This window comes from Mustela putorius, unplaced genomic scaffold, assembly GCF_011764305.1.
Source record: "Mustela putorius furo isolate JIRA1106 unplaced genomic scaffold, ASM1176430v1.1 tig00000759_pilon_pilon_pilon, whole genome shotgun sequence".
Taxonomy (NCBI): Eukaryota; Metazoa; Chordata; class Mammalia; order Carnivora; family Mustelidae; genus Mustela; species Mustela putorius.
In genome coordinates this window covers 8153585-8174056 of record NW_025421467.1, presented here as the reverse complement: position 1 = coordinate 8174056, position 20472 = coordinate 8153585, and the positions used below count along the sequence as shown (strand labels likewise).

At 40.3% G+C, this 20472-nt stretch overlaps 1 pseudogene; it reads right to left on the bottom strand.

Moving 5' to 3' along the window:
- Positions 1-18815: 18815 nt before the first annotated feature.
- Positions 18816-20101, bottom strand: LOC123393161 (annotated as a pseudogene).
- Between the last annotated feature and the right edge of the window lie 371 nt (positions 20102-20472).

Genomic DNA, 20472 nt, shown 5'->3' with positions numbered 1-20472 from the left:
TTGGGCTTTTTCTGCCACCAGTGAGGAAACTCTGTAAAGGGGTTGGGTTGAGGAGGAGAACCACAGTGACTGAGCACCAGCCTGCCCAGAGGAGCCTGGACATATCGAAGAGAGTGGAAGGAAGGATCAAAGTCTTGGGGCTATGGTAGATAACAAGGGGGAGACAGGGTGCTGAGGGGCCCAGAGAAATGTCACAGGGTTAAACTCATGCAGACACCAAAGTTCCACTTGGGGAAGATCACAAACTGCTACCCTGGGGTTAAAGTGCCAGGATTTTTATGAAACCACTAAGAAGTCCTATCTTTAAGGGAGTAACTATTCAAGTCTCTGGTCTCTTAGAGATGACTCATCTCAGAGTCATTTTATACTTTTGAAATTTGTCAGTGATATAATGGGAGCAAAGTTTTTCCTGTAAAGAAGACATAGGCTGTTTGTTCCCTGCAAAGGAAGTGAAAAATGAGGAAACCATCTGGCATTCGCTCAAAATATCTAGATAATTGAGGCCAACGTATCTTTTAGCTTCATTTTATATCAATGAACATCCTTCATGCCCCCTTCCACATTTGCTGTGTAGAAAGTATCTTGAGAAAAGACCCTGAAATTTTCTAAGAAGAATTTTGAAATAAAATGGTTATTAATACTCTTGGATTGTGCTCTCCATTATCCTGAGCAATTCTGTTCTTGAATTTAATATATGTGTGTGCATATATTAATTAAAAAGATAGTCTTTAAGAATTTTTATAGATTGAAAAGTCCTACCTTTATTGAAAATTTCATAGCATTGATCAGATATCTCTCACAGGTGATGTGATCTTTCTGTTATCTCTCAAAATTTGCATTTCAAAGCTGATTGATAGACTAAGTGAGATGAAATTGATATCCTTTCAGTACAACAGAGATGTAAGATGCATTTCTGCTTAGAAACATTATTATTTACTGCCAGAGTTATTTAATATATTTAGTTTTGCATTTCTAATTCAGAAGCATATATTCAATGCCACATATTCAAGTTCTGTTATAAGAACTCACATTTCTTGGGAAGACAGCCATATTTAAAAGACACTTAATAGCTCTATTTTTCCCCTCTGCATAAGTGTGTCAAGTATTGTTTTGTTATTCTTAAGTGTGATTATGTGATGGTATCGTTTCATGTCAACCTTTCATTCCTAGTTTTAATTTTGGTGTAGATAACTTTCTGGTTTACTGGGAATAAATGTAAAAGATTTGGGAAACACTGTAACTCCCTAAAGAAAAAAAATATTTATTTTATAAGAAAAATAGTATTAACACCTAGTCAAACTTGAAGTTACTTGACTTACGTGAAACTGGTGCTAATATGTTTAGGTGGGTTAACTAATTCTTCTAACTTGTCAGTATTTGAAAGTCACTATCAATTTTCCATCAAAATTTTTCCTAAATTTCATCATTCTAAATGACACAGAATGATTATATTGTATGTCATGTCCTTTGAAGTCTAGAAATTGAATGATCCAATTAGGTTGTAGGCTTGAAGGAAGCAAGTACTCTGACCAGAGTACTAAAAAAGGTAGAAATTTGTGGTTTTTCTGAGAAATATATAACAGGAAGTATATGACAGATATTTGGTTTTGTCCTTAGTATTCTAAAAAAATATATTCCTAGTCTTCAAGTTTCTTCTTCTCTTCCTCTCCTCATCTTCTGCCTTTTCCTCTTTCTCTTCTTCCCTCTGCCCCTTTAACTTAGGATTCGACCCCATTTTCACCAAAAATGGCAAGCGTCCTCTGGAGATCACTGTAGGTAATCAGCCAAACAGGAGATGAGTAGTGGCTTTTCTTAGTTGAAAAATCAACATGAAAAATGCTCAATGAATATCAAGGAAATCAGAAAAGAGGAAAAGGGGAACAAAGAATAGATGGGACAAATAGTAAGCAAATATGATGTAGTAGAAAAAACTGAATTATATTACTAATCACATTAAATATAAATGGTCTCAATAGCGCCATTTAAAAGAAGAGATTGTCAGACTGGATAAAAAAAGTAAGACTCAAATATATGATGTCTACAAGAAATACGTTTTAAGAGCTAGGACAAAAATAGGTTACAAGTAGAAGGGTGGGGAAAGATACACCATGCTAACCAACAAAGGCTGGAGTGGCTATGTTAATATCAGACAAGAGAGACAAATGACCTTCAAGACAGGTTTTACATATTACTCATTCCTTTATATAAGTCTGAAATACAAATATTACAAAGACTCAGCTTTGTCCTGATCTCATTCAATAATGTGATTCTTCAACCATAGCTTTAAAAACTGTAGATGCATGCTCCTCCATGCATATCTTTCTTTTAAAATTCTCTTTTCAAGGATGGAGAAGAAAGAGAGGGAGAGAGAGAGTAGAGCACGCGTGCAAGGTTGTGTCAAAATAGGCACATAAATGCAGAATGAATTCTTAGTTCTGCAGCTGATCTGGGGTCAGAAGAAGGGACAGAGGAAGTTTTCTTCCTTTTCTCAGGAGGATCCTTCCCTCCCCACCTCCACTTTGGAGGTGTTGTACCAATGCCTTGAGGTTTCCCCCAAATATGCTTAGGCATTCTCATTCCACTTGACAGTAAGTTCACCTCTTCAGTTGCTTGGACTAAGTGCCTGGGAATCATCCTGAATCTTCTTTTTCACACTCCACATCTGAGCAGTTAGCCTGGTTACTCTACCTTTGAATTGCACCTGAGTCTGGTATGTTATCATCTTCATTGCTATTATCTGGTTTGAGCTACTATATTCTCTTCCCTGAGTCACTGCAATGGTCTTTTATATGGATTCCCTGCTTTCACTCCTGCCTCCTAGTAAGATGCTTTATCTGTATAAAATCAAATCGTGCACTCTTCTCTCCAACACCCACCATACCCTAGCTTCGTCAGCATTCCTTCTTCTTCCAGTGTAAAATGTGAAATCCTTACAATGGCCCCTAAGGTTCAGAATGATCAGGCCCCCATTACTTCTCTGCCCACCTCTTTCGCTCTTCCCTTAGCTCACTCCCTCTGCTCCAAACCACTGGCCTGCTCTGTTTCCAAAATGGAGCCCACTCCTCTTTAGGGCTTTGTACTGACTGTTTGTTCTTCCTGGGACACCTCCCCCTCAGACATCCTCATGGATGTCTCTTCCTTCACCTCCTTCAGATCTTTGTTCAGGTGTTAACCTTTCAAAGAGGTCTATCCTGACTGCCTTATTGAAGTCAGTCAGGGTAGACCTCCTGGAAAGTAACCCTCCTGGCTTCAACCCACCTCTCCACTTGCTAACCACCTGCTCTCCTCTATCTTATCCTATTAATTTATTATTTCTTGACCTAATATATAATCTACTTATTTATTATGTTTATTCTTATTTTTGGTCTCTCTACATTAGCATAGAAGTGCTATGGGAACTGGAATTTTTGTCTGTTTTTTTCCACTGGTGTATATCCCAATGCCCTTAGAACAGTGCCTGCTACTAAAAGTTTAATATTTATTAGTGATTGAATGACCATTTGTAGAAAAGGGTGAAGATCTTGTCCGAAAATAGGAGCATATGTCATCTTTTCCACCAAAATGTCTACCACAGTGCCACATGCCTCTCAATTTATATTATCGGTTGACAAACATTGAAAGCGGACACTTATAACAGATGAGAGGATGACTAAAGATTTTGGCCACCTCTGCAGTTGTTTTATTTTTGTTACTTACATTCCTGTAATATAAAGATCTGATGGTTCCTATGTGGGTGTAATTCTTATATAACCCAGTTAAATGATCAACATTATTAGTTGTTAAGCCTAAGGGGGTAGAATTTTACCTGTTTAATTTTTGTCAATTGTCAATCATGGAGGAAAGAGATGTACCTTTCAGAATGGAAAATTTCTCTAGGCTTGTGGATTCTTGAGAGTCACTCTAAGGCTTTAGTAGAAGGTCTCAATGTTGTGAGTCTAAATACAGTACCCTTTACATGGAGAGAGATTTGAAGCAAGAAAATAGGGAGACAAAGCTTTGGTAAACCTGACTATGGGGCTACTGGACACACACACACACACACACACACACACACTCTTCCCATCCCCACTGTACTCCCTACTCAGGATAGTTGTAGAGTAGGACGAGTGCGATCGAGGATCAAGTCAACCAAGGAAGGAGACCACATCTTTCAAGGTAAATCCTTTCAGGGTTTGAGTTTGTTTAAATGTCTGGTTGACATTTGCAGTTTGAATTTGCTATGCATTTGGCTAGTAGTCTGTACAAGGCGCTCTGTTTCAAGTAGCCAAGAGTTCTATTTGCCATGCCTTGCTGGTTGCTGAAATTGCAGCCTCCTGTTTGACACGGTTGCGATAGCATCCTTTGAGCTAACTGAGGACACATGCTCTCTTTCTTTTCCAGTCTTCCTCTGCAATGGTGTTACTTACAAATGACTGAGGCCATGACTGTGACAGCCATAACATCAGGAACAACTGAATCAACTTCCGTTTATTGACTGTCTGCTATGCCGGGAAATACATTAGATATTCTACAAGCTTATAAATGTATATTGTTATTATGCTGCCTTTCCCTTTCTTTGGTTTTCTTAGGCCTCATGATAAACTTTGGAGGAGATGTACTTTCCTTTTATCTGTCGTATTAAGCAGGGTCATTAGGGAAAGGTCAGCGACAGGAATAAGGTGATGATGCTAGGGATGCAGAGTGTGTAGAGTCACTACCCGCGAATCCACAGGCAGAGAGATGAAATCTGTAGCCCAGATAATGGTGAGAGCCCTGCTGATGGAAAGTCAAGGGGGAACTCTTTGGCCGGAGTAACAAAAAACTGGGAGATGGAGGGTTAGGTCCAAGCCTTCCTAAGTGACTTTTGATAATTGGCTCTGAGTCAGAACTTTAATAAACTGAAAATACTTTTGAACCATTCAGTAGTTTGTCTGTGTTTTTTGCATATCACTTCCTTTACTAAGATGAGAGTCAAAACAAAATTTGCCAGTTTTCTCTTGTACTTTCAATTTTATTCTAACAAATCACATACATATGACATGTCATATATCATATACACACACACACACACACTTAGGAGCAGAATTGTCACATTTAGAGTTTGTGAATGTTTAAATTTACAAGGTTATGTTACATTAGTTTCTAATAAGTGGTGCTTATTAAAAAAAATTGTTTTTAAGCTACAGAATTACCCATGATTTATCCCTAACTCCAACCTGATCTCTGTATTCCTGGTTCTTGGCTGCTTATAGGAATGATTTTGATGCATTAAATTTTAACACCAACTAACCTCTCTTTATTGCTGTCTCTAATTATGAGGAAGATCATCTTTAATTTATTCCAGTGAAAAGATCTCCAGTCCTGTGTTGAGTAACTCAGAAGATGAAGGAACATCATAACTTTTGAGCTCCTCCTAGGAGGCAGAGGTGCTGGGAAGTTAATGATGCTGAATCTTCAAGACCCTTATATGCTCAGGTCCCTACTCACATCATTGGAGAATATTCATTTTTGTATACATTTTTAATTCATAATTTAAAATTATTTTTCCAAAAAAAAGATTCTATCTCATATAAGCTTACAGTCCCATGAAACCTAACTTTGTCCCTTGTTTCTTTTATGGTATAATCTTTTTACTTTGAGGCTTAATTTACATTTTATAAACTTTGTCTTCCCAATCTTCTACATTTCCCCCCTGAATATTTAAAAAATGATCTCAAACAACAGACTAGTGATTGAATTCACTAACGGGCTCTTCCTAGGGACATCATCCCAGTGTTAGTGAAGTTGCTTGGAAATGAGTCAGAATTCTAATTTAAGTCCATTTCTAATTTAAATCCATTCAGTTTAGTTTGGTTATGATGTGGCTCTATGTGCCAATTCAGATTTAAGGGTAAATGTATTGTATTAGTGTTTCATAGACTTGAAATACATACTAATACATAGACTCATACAGAGTTTCCCTGTAATCTCTGCTTGCTTTCTCCGAATTAAAATAATGGACAATATAATATATAATAAATCAATCAACTGTTTATGAGAAAGTGGTGTGCCTATAAATAGCTAACAATCTACTGGTGGTTATTAGTACATTTGATCACTATTTTAAAGGTATCTTTATGGACTTTTGACCATTTACATCAAGACACATGACTACAAAAAAGCACTTTTTAAGAAAATAGCAAAGTTGAATTGGAATGTTCCAGATTCATGGGGACAATTAGAAAAATCTCTGGTTTCTAACTAACGCCAGAACCTTCTCAAGGGCTTTTATTTTATGGCACTCTTTCCACACTGGTAATCCCCAAATCCTATTGTTATTCACTGAGGGCACCAAAGCTTCCAACTCTTCAACCATTTCTCTTATTGACTCCCCACAGAAGGAGTGATCAGGACAGACCTCTACTGAGTGTTTTGTCCTTTCTGTCCCAACCTAACCAAATGCTTTGCTAAACCTTCAAAACCCTTTCCATGCCTGAGCCCTAGCTACCTTCATTAAAAGGTAGCTTCATTACTTTGGGGCCACTTGGCTGGTTCAGTAGGAAGAGCATGTGATTCTTGACCCTGGGCTTGTGAGTTGGAGCCCCATGTTGGTTCAGAAATAACAAAAGGAAAGAAAGAAATGAAAAAAAATGTATATAATTTCTGTTCATAGTGTTTTATTCTTTTTCATAAAAGAGCTCCCAGATGCACACATTTCTTTTTTAAAGAATTAGATAATCTCAGAAGTGGTTTCAGTGTAAGATGTTTCTTGAATTTTAAAACTCTTAAGTTCCTTAGAATATACCCACAGACCTCCATTAAAAAAAACTGGTACAGGGGCACCTGGCTGGCTCACTCTGTTCAGCATCTGCCTTTGGCTCAGGTCATGATTTCAGGGTCCTGGGATCAAGTCCCACGTTGGGGTCTCTGTTCGGTAGGGAGCCTGCTTCTCCCTCTCCCCATTTCTCATGCTCTCTCGCTCTCTCTCTCTCAAATAAATAAAATCTTTAAAAAAAAAAAAAACCAAACCCAAAACTGGTATGGAGAATTTGACACTTTAGTCAACTTGGATGTCCTCAAACTCATCAGGCGAGGCCTTTTCCCTTTTAAGTCTGCCATGAGTATCTCCTGTGGATGCTTCTTCCATCCAGACCTTTCCTGCTCCCCTTCTCTGGGGACTTCTTGTCCAGTCCTAGCAGGTATATCTGCTGGTTACTCTACTTCCCAAGCAAGATTTGCCTTTGCCCTTCTAAAAACCCCAGCAGCCCCTCAGTCTCCAACAGGGTGTGCTTTGATCTCCCCCCCCACCACTGAAAGTAGCCCTAATCCATCCCCTGACTGTCTCAGATGAGATAATGGGATACTCAGCCAGAGGTAGGATGTTTTTAGCCACAGAATAGCAGCCTCCGTTAATTTGCACGGAATATCTTATTCCGATGTCTCTCTTAGGTAACACTTTCCTTCTGGTGAATGTAAGACTCCTCGAGCAATAATAACTTGCATTTATACAGCCTTATGAACATGAACTCACATAAATCACATTCATTAGTGCCTCTTCCCTTCAGAGGTCCCTTTCCCAGGTGACTAACGCGTCTCCAGCCTGCCTCCCAAGCTCTGCCTTGCCTCTATTATTGGTATAATCGTACTTGACTTTCCCAGGGGAGGCCCACCTGCCCAGTCCTTTTTCTCACTCTTCCGTGACTCTCTCACCAATTTAGCTGAGCCCCCGTGACTCCCCCTGTCTGTTCGGAGGAGCCCTCCCTCCTGGCTGCTCCACTCACCTGTGTCTCCTCCAGTCGGAGTCACTCTTCTCTGGGTTTTGTCCAGAGGACTGAGGTCCTCTGTCTGCTGTCCTACCTGTCATTCTCTCATCTTTCCTATAATATTGGCCGTCTCATCAGATGAATCAAAAGAGCGTAGCATAGTATTCAAAAGTATAAGCTTGGGTTGATTCTGGCTTGACTGCCAGTATTCTTAAGAAGTATCCTGTCCTTAAATATTTTAACCAGAATTAAAAAATATTCTCTAGGCTTTGGTTTTCTTATTCATAAAATGGTTTTAATGCTAGCAAATACTTCAAGTTGTGAGGGTTCAATGAGAAAATAAATGGTAAAGTATTTATCGAAGTGGTCAACATGCAGTCCATGGACAATAAATGTTAGTTTTCATTACAGATTTATCTGATAGGATTGCTATTTGATCTCTCTGTGCCAAGGAGAGTGACATGTTGACACTTTGTGCAATAAATCCAAAAAGTTTCAAATCTGAAATGTTATGCTTCATGCAACATGTTTGATTTATTATTGATTAGGGCTTTTAGTAGGACTGTCTCTTCTTTAAGTGTTTGAAAATAGAACATCGTCTTCCTCAATGCTGTGTGGATAGTGTTTTTCTACATAAGGCTGAAATTCTTCATAAATAAATATTTATTCATTTTATTCATCTTATTGAAAAAATTCTAGGACAGGAGCTGTACTTTATAAATAGCATTCCCATTTCCAAGATGAAGCAATGAAGGCATCGAGAAAAAGGCAATAGGCCTGAGGTCACAGAATGACTAAGTGGAGGAAGATCAGGCATAAGCCTAGACTTCGTTTGCTCTTTGTGTAATTTTGTATCAATATTTTAAAAAATGCACCAAAAAACCTAATCAGAATCTTCTGAATAGCAATCATGTGCTGAAGGATGGTGTATTCTTTTTGCATAAAAGATTTTCTGCATTACAGCAGGGGGCCCTACCCTGATGTGTCAGGAGGAAGAAGAAAATTCATTTCTTACACCAGCCTGTCAGCTGCCCTTTATGATTGAACCATATACCATTAGACAATCACAAACAGTGACAAGAGCTTTTGCTCTGTAGCGATTCTCCTGTTTGAATTGGTTTGCTGCAATGCTGCACTATGCTGCATTACTGGAAAACACTACAAAGAACAGATGTGCAGTACCATGCAATATTTATCATTTAGATGTTTAATCTGGGTGTTTTAAATACTACTCCGGTTTTGTTACGGTGTATTTGTTACTTGAAGTGTTTTTTTTAAGGGCCATGTTAAAAGCACAATAAATGATATATTTTTATGGATTAAGTAAATCCTTCGTTGTTGACATAATCATATCCTGAAAGCAACTGAAAATAAAAATATTTCCAATTTTCGTGTATACATAATGTTGATGGTGTATCTGTAGCAATTTTATCAGAGTAAATTCACTTCCTCTGTAGCTGGTATAATTCTCACACCTACCTTAGGGGAGACTTCTGTAGAAACACAGAAGATCTGTGCTCTAGTATTAACTCCCAGTAGATTACAAAAAGTAATCAGAACCAAATGGAAGATATACTGTCCATCATATATTTTCAGGCTTGAAGTAGTATTTTTTTTCCCTGCATACTAAAGCAAGGAGGGACCTTTTACATTATCTCTGGTCCCTTTATAACTCCTTGAGTAAGTGTATTGCAAATAAGCACATTTATCATTGAAGACTGTTAGCAAAGAATATGGTATTTATTCAGACCATTCAGAGACACAGCATTTGAAGAGTTTTTAAATTGCTTACTTGGTTTAGAGCCATATTCACTTCTTGACTAAGATATTGTTAAGTGACGAAAGTTAGAAAGCTTATCATTTCACTGATCTCTGTCATAGTCAATGAAAATATTCATTCTAAAGAATTAAAATGTAGGAATAGGCTATATGAATTTTAATAATGTTTCATGTTTAAATTATTAGAAAATTTAATAGAACATATATTCCTAAGGTTAATTTTAAAGACACTGCATTTCCTGAGTCAACATGAACGCTATGAAGAGATTTCAGGATGAAAAATTAGTACAGAACAAAGCCCACTGTGGAGAATCACTAAGCACCGGCTATGATAATAGCCTATTACAAGGCACCTGGTTATACCATGGATTTGATCACGGAGGTCAAATCGTGCTCTCTGTGTACATAGTGATGCGTGGTGCGTCCCTTTTCTTATAACTTGGAAAGCATGCAATGAGGGGGTTCTGTGTGTCCTCTGGCTCCTGCATTATAACAAGACTCTACGTGGTAAGGCCATTAAGACATTTATGAATGCATCAGTGGAGACTTAGCTGGAGGTTGCAAAATGCCTGTGGATGGAAAAATTCATGCTTGCATATTTATTTATTTATTTATTTATTTAGGATTTTATCCTTACTGCCATAGGATATGGCGTGGCTTCCGTACTTAGAGCAATGAAGTAAATATATCAAAACAAATATTAGCCTTTCAGACAAACATTTTCTCATTAGTCTTCTCTCCGTGAAGAGAATGAGGTTAAAAATGGTTTGAAGTTTCTTAAGTCATTATGTTCTGTGGCTTTTCTAAAATTAGAGTGTCATGTTTTCAGTAACTGTGTTTGTATTTACATAATTTTATTAATTTTTATTACAGTTCAAAGCATACAACCATTTTACCAATTGCCTTTTTGTAATTAGAATGTTATATCTTCACTTTGTTTTGGCTCTCAGTGAATACAGTAGCATCACATTTCATTAGCAAATACAGAACGGTATTTCCTGATGTAATTAGACAAGTGTATTTGGTGTTTAACATGATTTTCATCTTCATTAGAAAGAGATATGAAACTTATGAGTCTCTTTTATCACTTAGAAAATTCTTCTGCCTTGAAAGAAATTCTGTGTATTTCTTTTTTTTTATTATTATTCCTGTTTAATTTTGTGAGGCCACACATCACCTCGATCTGTGGACATAGCAGATTTCTTAGCTCGTCTGGAGGAAGAAGACAAGGGGGTATGTGTGTGTAAGAGGGAAAGGACCATGCTTGAAAAAGATAACGTAAAAATGATTGCTCTGCTCAGACTGAGAAAGATTTGCCATTAGACTTGAACATTCGACTGAGACCTTTCTCTTGAATTAAAGACTATTTTTGAAGGCGTCAGCATTCAAAGCATTAGGTGCTTGGTTACCTACAACCCACTCTGGGGAGACTGATGGAGGTTTTGGGTTAAGTAGAAGAGAGTGATGATACACGAGTGGACAAACTATTATTTAAGAATGCTGGAGAAGCACATCCTGTAACAGTCTTTTGTCACTCTATCTCCTTCTTCTACTAGATTCAGAAATTTTGTATTCACTCTATCTTACCATGCCATAGACTCAACAACAGAAATAAGGTTTTTGTGACACTTGAAGTTTTTTTCTTTCTTTCTTTCTGTTTTTAACAAAAAAGTCCCCCAATCATGTTGATTCTTTCTCCCTCCCCTTTTACTGGCAAAAACACAATTTGTATATTTCTATTTATATATTTGTATATTTCTATTTATATCACCGTTGTGTGGTCAGTTTTAATTTGGCTTTTATTTCTACACAATATTGTTTTTCATGAAAATGTCATTAGCAGTGGTGTGGACTTAGAAATTTTATAGGATTAGGTACTAGTTGTGATAATGTAAATTGGTATTTGGAAGTACATGGAGGTTGAATACTTGTGATATTTTTCATCTAGAAAATTATTTATGACATTTACTTGAATTTAGGATAGTTCATTTTGGTGAGGTCTTCTTTGTAGCTGTTTTGAATTAAATTTTTAGTTTGGTGGAACAGGTAGGTATCAGTGAACTTTTGTAACTATCTCAGAATTGGAGCATGATAGGATCAAATATTATGCTCTTTCTGTTTGTCATATATGTCTTTTAAAATATTATTCATTATTCATTATACTGTATTTCCTCAAAGGATTTGAGTTAATTTATCAAAAAAGGCAAAATACAAATTACTAAAAGAATAAGATTAAGAAAAATCGGGAGTAGAATGAGTGTCAAGGTCAGAAACAAAATAGGACACAGATGAAATAGCTGTGCTCTGCAGTCCTGTAAATTTCTCCCATATCGCTGCATATGAGAAGGCCCTCAAGAGCGCTCTCAACAATGTTCTCATAGTCAATACAAGGAAGCATTTCTAAAAACAAAGCTTACTTCCTTTCCATGAATTTGAATGAAAACTAAAGACAGACAATGAAAGAATAGTTTACTATAAGCAACTCTGTAAGGGGTCCTGACAATAGGGTAGTAATGTCAGCGTTTGATCTGTACCTTCGTCCCTCTAGAGGAATGGATCATGGCAAGCCATTCAAATTCTTCTCCCATGGATGGTAGGCAGTTGGAGGCTGCATCTCTGGTAAGGTCCTCTGTGTTGTGTCTTGAGGTTCGGAGTGCTCGTGGTGCTATGGGTGCACACCCCAGACCCACCCTTTATGAACACATAATTCCTTGTATAAACATTTCCTGCCTGTTGTTCCAGCCACAGCCAGAGTTGGACCTGCAGTTGGTGCTAAGACCCATGTGAGCACCTGAGTGGCCTGGAAGATCTCTCCTTCCAAAGCTGTGCTCTAATCTAGATATGGACTGATTATGGAAATGGCATCTTTGCTCCTTGGGAGAGTGACTTTCAAATAAACAAAAAGATGGAGGCCAACAGGGTGGCTCTGGAGAAATGAAGACATACCTTGAAGGGAGAGAAGTGAAAGTCCTGAGCTAGAGAGAGAGGAGGAAAGGGAAACAGAGGCACACAAATGGCAAACTCCTGGAGCTGCCGTTGAGCTTCTGGAACTGCAGTGGAACCAGGAGTGCTGTTCAGCTTTTAGGAGTCTTGTTTGGGGGAATTTTTCCTGCTTCCGTATTCACTTGGGTCTCCTTTCAATAGAGGCCATTATACAAGGTAATCTGCATATTTTGTTCTTTGTTAATGAAAAGAGCCAAACATAAGGGTCAACCCATGTAATCTGGAGATTAAATGACAGGAGAGTTTATTATTCTTTTATAGAAATTGAACATTCTAACAAAATGCTTACCAGGATGAATCATTATATATATTTAAGTCTTCTTGTCACTAGTGATTGAAACAAAGCATCTAAAATTTCTTCTTGGAATAATTATAAGTAACACCCACTGACAACTATGGAGGCTTATGTTTTTGTTAAGTCCAAACAGCATCTAAGAATTATACATAGAAACCTGGTAATGCGTTTGCTTCAAAAATAACTCTGGGATTAAAAGTTGCGATGTTTTAAAATAGCACAATATCTCTTAATACAGTGGTTTAAATGTTAGAGAGCACTACAATCTCGAAAGTAAGGTCTTCTATGATTTAGCTAGCATATATGGGGCTGATATCTTTGACTATAATCAGAGCAGGTGGGCTGCTTTTACCCTGTTATGTTCCAACAAGAGGAATACAAAATCTAGGACTTCTGAGTCCTCTTATTGTCTCTTCCTACTGTAAAATTAGAACATAGAGTTACAGTGAGGTAATGTTAACAAATCGAAGTACGTTCATTCTTCAGACCCTTGTACATTCATTCTTCAGACCCTTGAAGAGCACTCCGCTAATGTGATCTCCTTTCTTTAGCATTCCAACCTCGAATAGGTGATGACCCTTCTAATGACTCATAAAGCCTACAATATGGAACCTTACTAATGTATTCTAATGTAACTAGGTCACAAAAAAGAGGCTTGTTAAGTTTGCAGTGTCGACTTTTGCCTTTACTAGAATTTCTAGTTGTACCAGAAGTGCCTCACCCCTCACTGTCACCGTCATCCTACTCCAAGTAAACGGGAGTTTATTAAGTAAAACTTCTAAGCATTATCACTCTGTAAAATATATGTGTTTGATGATTAAAAAATCATGATGGTTAAGAGTAATAACGTTTTACACATTACTCATAGCCATGCCATATACTATCATTTATATATTTAAAGACTGTTTTATATATATATATATATATATATATATATATATTCTTTTTAGAAAATTTTCTTTATTTGAGAGAGAGTTAAAGCAAGAGAGATCACAGGAGAGGAAGAGGCAGACGCACTCTTGAGCAGGGAGCCCGATGCGAGGCTCTATCCCAGGACCCTAAGATCATGATCTGAGCCAAAGGCAGACCCTTAGCCACCTGAGCTCCTATTACGTATCTCTTCTTAAAGAGATATAATTTGACAAATGAATTAAATAGTTCCACGTTTAATGCTGTCTTGTGGTTGTCCTCATTAAATGGTTTTCTTATTAGGAATAATTCTTTGTTTAGAGCTGTTTCCTTCCTAAGGAAACATCCACAGACCAATGTCCTGGAGTGACCACACTTGCCCATTTTCAGCTGCCTACTGAAAACTGACATTTCAAAATCACCCCCTAGTTCTTCTGAAAAGGTGCTAACCCTCTGTCTTATATAGGATTGTCATATATATGTATGAAATCACCCAATGACCTCTTAACGTACATATACTATTTTGCACGAGTAAGTATGGAAAGATGGAAAGAAAAGCCCTTTGAACTACAAGCTTATCACTTTATTCTCTTATCTGGGTACACATGGCCACTCCTAAGCCGAAGTTTCTGGAGCTGCTGCACCCGCAGAACACGGACTGGCCAACGGCTCTCCAGAGATGCACAGTTGCTTACTTTCCGTGTGGGATCCACATTACACAGAGAACCGTCTGCCAGAACTAAACCGAGCCCAGGAAACTTCCTGAAGGTGTGCGATGAGATCCCACCCTGCGGAGGGGATGGCATAGGAGATCCCCGAGGGGCGTCGGAGGGAGCAGGCGGGCTCGGTGGAGGCGGCACACTCGGCCGGGCTCCCGGCAGGCGAGTCTGGGCTGGCTTCGCTGCGACTCAGTCACCTCCCGTGGACGTTGCTGCAGGCACATCAGAATCTCTTAACGTGCTGAAGAAGAAAGGCGACGAGGACAGCAGGGAAGGAAAACTAGGGGGAAAACGTATAAAAAATTCACCACATAAATTAGCTGAACCTCTCATCGCCCAAACTGACGATTTCATCTGAATGTGAATCCCCGGCTGCTGCTTCAAGTGCCTGGAGGAATTGCACCACGTCATCTACAAGGTAATTATTAAACGTGCATAGATGGCCACATAGGAACAAAAAAATTTGGAACGCTGTCTCCAGAAAAACATTAAAAGATCTGCATATGTCCATGAATTAGAGTTGGTTTTCTTCTAACAGCTGCTATTTTGGGAATTCCTCGGAGGATGTTTAAAGAGCAAGTTTTGTATATTGAGGTGGCTGGTCCATTGTCGGGGACAGTTGAAACCAGAGTAGGCTATTGAGGGGAGCTAACGGTTTTGGCACTGGTTTTGGGTGTTAAGTATCAACTAACATGTTTATGCCCGCCCTTCAGATGTCCACATACAAAGACCCCTTTCTCTCCCTTCTGGCAAGAATCCAGGCCAATCTTGGAATGCTTCGTCCCCCGCCCATCATTAAGGGCACTGTGTTAATCGTGGGGCTTCATCTGAGAAGCACCCTGGAAAGGAATGCTCACTGACCCACAACATCCACATTTCCGCTGCTGTGGAAATTGCATGCACATGAACATGGGGTTCTGAAGCAGAACTAAGAAACAATCAAGTTCAAGTTCACTTAAAACTACCTCGAGATTTACTATTTTAGCCAGGCTAATGGAGAGGTCATTGAATTGTTGCAACCAGTTAAAAAAAAATTTGTGTTCTGGTAGAGATGTATGATACAGGTATTATATATATATATATTATACATATCTATGTATAATATATATGTAAATATATATATTTATTTATATATGTATATACATGTGTGTATATATATATATATATATATAATCTTTCTCACCATTATTTCCATGAAGATCACAGATACCGCATATTTTATTCAGTGAGCTGTAGACCAGTCTTAGGCTGCTAAGAAGATGTTTGCTTGATCTAAAATAATATCTTCAAATTGGGTTTGAGAAATAGGTGGTAAATAGGTAGGCAGAGCAAACATTACATCCTTCCTTTATAGCTCTAAGTCCAGGACTAGAACTGTGCTGGTGTAACTAAAACAAAATAAAACAAAACACTATTTTCTTTTGTGAACTATTTGGCATTAAAATTATCTTGATATGCTGTAGGCTTTGCTGAGACTGAAGATTTTAATGAGTTGTATGTTTATGAATTTATTAATATAAAATCTGCTGTCAATGGAGAAGAGAAATCTGAATCATTCTCCTAGTAAACAATTTGCAATGTATTTTTTTTTTGGAAAATACAAAAGAAAGGAGTACATAGTTTCTTTTGTGAATATTGCAAGTTGGGACCTTCAAATTGTTGTTTGGGGGGAGGAGTTAAACACAGTCTCTTATCTAACTTTTTATGGATTTTTATATCATTTAAGTGATTTTTTATTTACTCAGAATCATGACATATTTAGGTTACATATAGAGCAATATAGTTTTTTTTTTAAAGATTTTATTTATTTATTTGACAGAGAGAGATCACAAGTAGACGAAGAGAGAAGTAGGCAGAAAGAGAGAGGGAAGCAGGCTCCCTGCTGAGCAGAGAGCCCGATGCGGGACTCTATCCCAGGACCCCGAGATTGTGACCTGAGCCAGAGGCAGCGGCTTAACCCATTGAGCCACCCAGGCGCCCCTAGAGCAGTATAGTTTTTCTCAGTAGTTAGTTTTTATGATTCAAAACTGAGTCTTGACAACCACCATTCTGTTCTGTCTCTGAGTTTTATTTTCTTTTGCTTGTTCATTTGTTTTGTTTTTTTAGATTGCACACATAGGTGAAATCATATGGCCTTTGTCTTTCTTTGTCTGACTCATTTCATTTAATATAATATACTCAAATTTCATCCATGTTGTTGAAAATGGCAAGAGTTTGATTTTTTATGGCTGAGTAGTATTCCATTGTGTGTGTGTGTGTGTGTGTGTGTGTGTGTGTATAAAAGTAAACTTAATTCATTATAAATTATAATTGCAATAATTATAATACTACATTATAAAAGATATCTTACATATTACTATATATTACATCTTCTTTATCCATTCATCCATCACAGATTGTATCTGGACTTACTGTGCGAATCAATTACATTGTATGCAAATATGAAATCATTAGGTGGTATTCCTGAAACTAATATGTTATATGTCAATTATACCTCATTAAAAAAAAGAGTCTTGAGTCTCTTAAAAATTCTCCCCTACATGCCAACTACTTTACATATTTATGCTATTCAATTTGCATTCTTTCTTTCAAGATATTAGTGGAAGAAAAGAATAGTGAGAACTAGAATAATTTGTTTATTTCTTTAAAAAGCCCTCACATGTTAGTTTTATTTATTACTTCCCCAGTTACTTTGCCAGTGTGGTGTCTTTTTCAACAAAGCACAGGCATAATTCTTTACCCTTCAGGCTGGAATTGTTGTTTTAAAAATCCTTGGCGACAAGGCTTGAGCTCCTTGCCGGGTGGGACATCTGTCCTGCTTAGTACGGCATGACTGGCACATAGCTGGCACCCAGTAAATAATTTTTGAATAAATGATTGGATAAAGACCTATAGACCTTCGTGATTTATGTGAGTGTGGGAGGAAACATCAGGCCCTGCGTCTGGTCACGTGTGTGCGCCCTGCAGACACCACAGCACTGGGCAGGCCTACAGCCTGGATAAGGTTCCCTTAGGTTTCATGACAACAGGCTACAGCTGTTGGGTCCTTTGGGCCCACGCGCTGTCGCCCTTTGTGCCACTGTTGGGAGTAGTCAGTTTCACCCAGCCTCCTGTCCCTGTTCTCACTGTGGAAGGCAAATGATTTCTACTGGAGAGAATGCAAGAGCAGGGGTGGGAAGGACAGATGTTTGCATTGTTTGTTTTCAGTATCTTCTTCCCCGTTCACCTAGGTGTCCCCTCTGTGATCCAACCCCCATAGACTTCAAGGTGACACCTCACCGCTCTTTGGTATTTCTCTCCATTCTACCTTAGTCACCATTTACTATTCAGTCCTCTGGTGTTTCCGTAGTCTTGTTACTCCTTTGGCATTACTTTCTATTTTTTGCTTCAACTCTGATAGCTCAACATCCCGTTTTCTGACCTCATGTAATCCATCATTTTTTTCCGTCCTCACTCGCTGCATTTCTTCTGCAGCCAGATAAGAACTCCAGTTCCTTGAACTCCTTACATTCTGACTTCTCTCTTTTTTTCCCTACTTCACTTTGTACTCTATCCCTTTAACGATTCTCTTGCCTATTTTACCCCCTTGCCCCCTGCCCCGCATACTTGCAGAACCCAGCCCCAGCTCAATCTAGCTCTTTGCCTCCTCCAATCCTATCCCAGGCTGCCATGCCTTAATAGAAGAAGACCACTTGACAAACCAGAAATTTAGCCATCAACCTTGACCACTCTTTCCCCACTCTCCCCTCCCCCACATCCTCTTCCCTAAAGAACTCTGAAATTTGTCCTACTCTCATTTTGCTCACTGCCCTGCCCTTAGATCGGGCATCTGTTACTTTTCACCCACATAGCTGTGGTAGTTAACTGGTCTTGCTACGGCACTCTTGTCTTCTTGCTAGCCAGGCTCCACATAGCAGCTAGAACATTCTTTACACATTTTAAATATGATCAAGAAGCTTCTAATACCGTTTAATGGCTCCTTGGTTAAAGGCACAATCCGAAGTTTTAGAGATGAGTGTCTCTGTGTGATCCGGCTCCAGGCCATAGCTCTGATTTTCCCTCCTGCCCTTGTCTCTCTTTCCTCCAACTTCAGAAGTGCCTTTCTTAAAGCCAGGGAGGGGAAGTGACACATGGTGATGGACAGATGGAAAGCAGGGTAAACAGACAGGAAAGGCCACAGACAGTGGGATCAGGAAGGGGCTACTCCAAGAGAGGCCCCAGTCTTTCCAGTCTTGCCTCTGTGGGTGGGAGAGGCATGACTGACTCTCAGGGCCAGGGCGGTACTTGGAGGGCCACGGCCCTTTATGGGGTAGACCAGTAACACCATGGATTCTCAGCACTGCGGGTGCCTGGACTTCCAAGGTGCCTGGACTTCCAAGGCTGCTGTGGCTACAGACACTTCTTGGTCCTCCTGGCATTGGTTCCCCAACAAGATAGTAGTGGTGGGAAGGGGTAGACTTGGAAAGCAGCACCTTCCCTGGGAGCTTCCCAGGCTGTGGCAGAGAGTAGCCGGCCTGGAGTGGAGGCAGCTGGGTCTGAGGAGGGGCTGACCCACCCATCACAGAGGCTCTTATGAAATAGGGCATCTAGATCCCTGATCAGCCCTGGGAAGGGGGGTCATGGGTTTCAGAAGTCACCCCCAAGTAGGCTGGGCTGGTTGAAGGTGGACGCTGGGGATAGGATATGGGTGGTAGTGGAGCCAAGGGCATTACCACAGTGGGAGGGTAGATGGGCAGTAGGAGGCGGGCAGCTGCCCCTGAGGTGAGGCCCTGTGACTCACACTGAACAGTCCCCCAGGGTCTGGGGTACCCTATGGGAAGTAGAAGGGGCAGAACTTGTGCTTAGCGGAGAGGGGTGAGGGCCTACTGGTTCCCCCCAGGGAAGGCTCCTCCTCTGCTCTCCTAGGAGGGACAGAAGGGCCACAAAGTCCTCTCAGAGGGCAGGAGTGGAGCGGGAAGCAAGTCCTCCCTGCCATGCTCAGACCCTGCCCGGCCTGGGCTGCTCCTGCTGCCCCCATTTTAAGGTTCCCTAGCAGAAACTCTATTCTGAGGCCCTCACTGGGCGGAAGCTGGGGATGGGCCGCGGCTGGAGACTGGGCTGCCACTAGGGCCAGCCGTGCATCACGCTAGGGCCCAGGTCCTTGGTGAAGGCTCCCCGTACATCCCTGCCCCACCAGCCCTGGAACAGGGCCGTGTTCTGCAGCCGCAGCACGTAGCCCACAATCGGGCTCATGGCGACCGCCACCCACAAATTGCCGGTGGCCGGGGCTTCGCAGGCTTTTTAGGCACCTCATGGCCACATCAGTAGTAGAGGTTGGAGGAGAGATTGTGGCAGGTAGAATCCTTCCAGCCCTCGTGGTCGCCCCTGAAGATGGGGACCGGGGCTGGACCCCACAGATGATCCGGGCCAGTTTTAGCCTGCCTGGGGGTCTTCGCATTGCGCAGGTATCTCCTGCCTCCTCTCCGAGGCTGGAAAGAGGACCCCGACCCGCCTGGAAGCCCCAGGCCTGGGTCGCTGCCCCACCCTATGCGGGGCTGAGAAATACCGTGCGCAGGGGCCGCCCCACGCAGAGGGCAGGGCGCCAGGCCAGGGAGAAGGATGGGGGAGAACTGTGGGGACAGAGGGCTGGGGAGTGAGGATGCTTCCAGTCCTTTGCGGTTCGGCACATGCGCCATGCACTCTCTTCCCTCTGGGAATTGTCTCTCTTTCACCTTCCTCTTTACCTTCTCACCTCCAGCTTTATTTCTCGCCGTGACCTCCTACTCATCTTTCCAGTTTTTGTTTTCTGCTTCAAGGGATTCATCTCTGGAATTCCCTCTCCCTCCAAAAATATCTGACTTGTGCACACTATAGCTCCTCTAGGCTAGTACGTAGAATACTGTATTTTAATTGCTTATTCATCTTTATCTTCCACTATTTCATGAAATCCATGAGGGCATAGGGCTCTATCTGCCTGGTTCATTGTTGTGTTCTCAGTGCTTAGGACAAGGTTTAGAATACACTGAGTGTTAATCAGTATTTGTAGCAGGGAGTATAGAGTGATGGG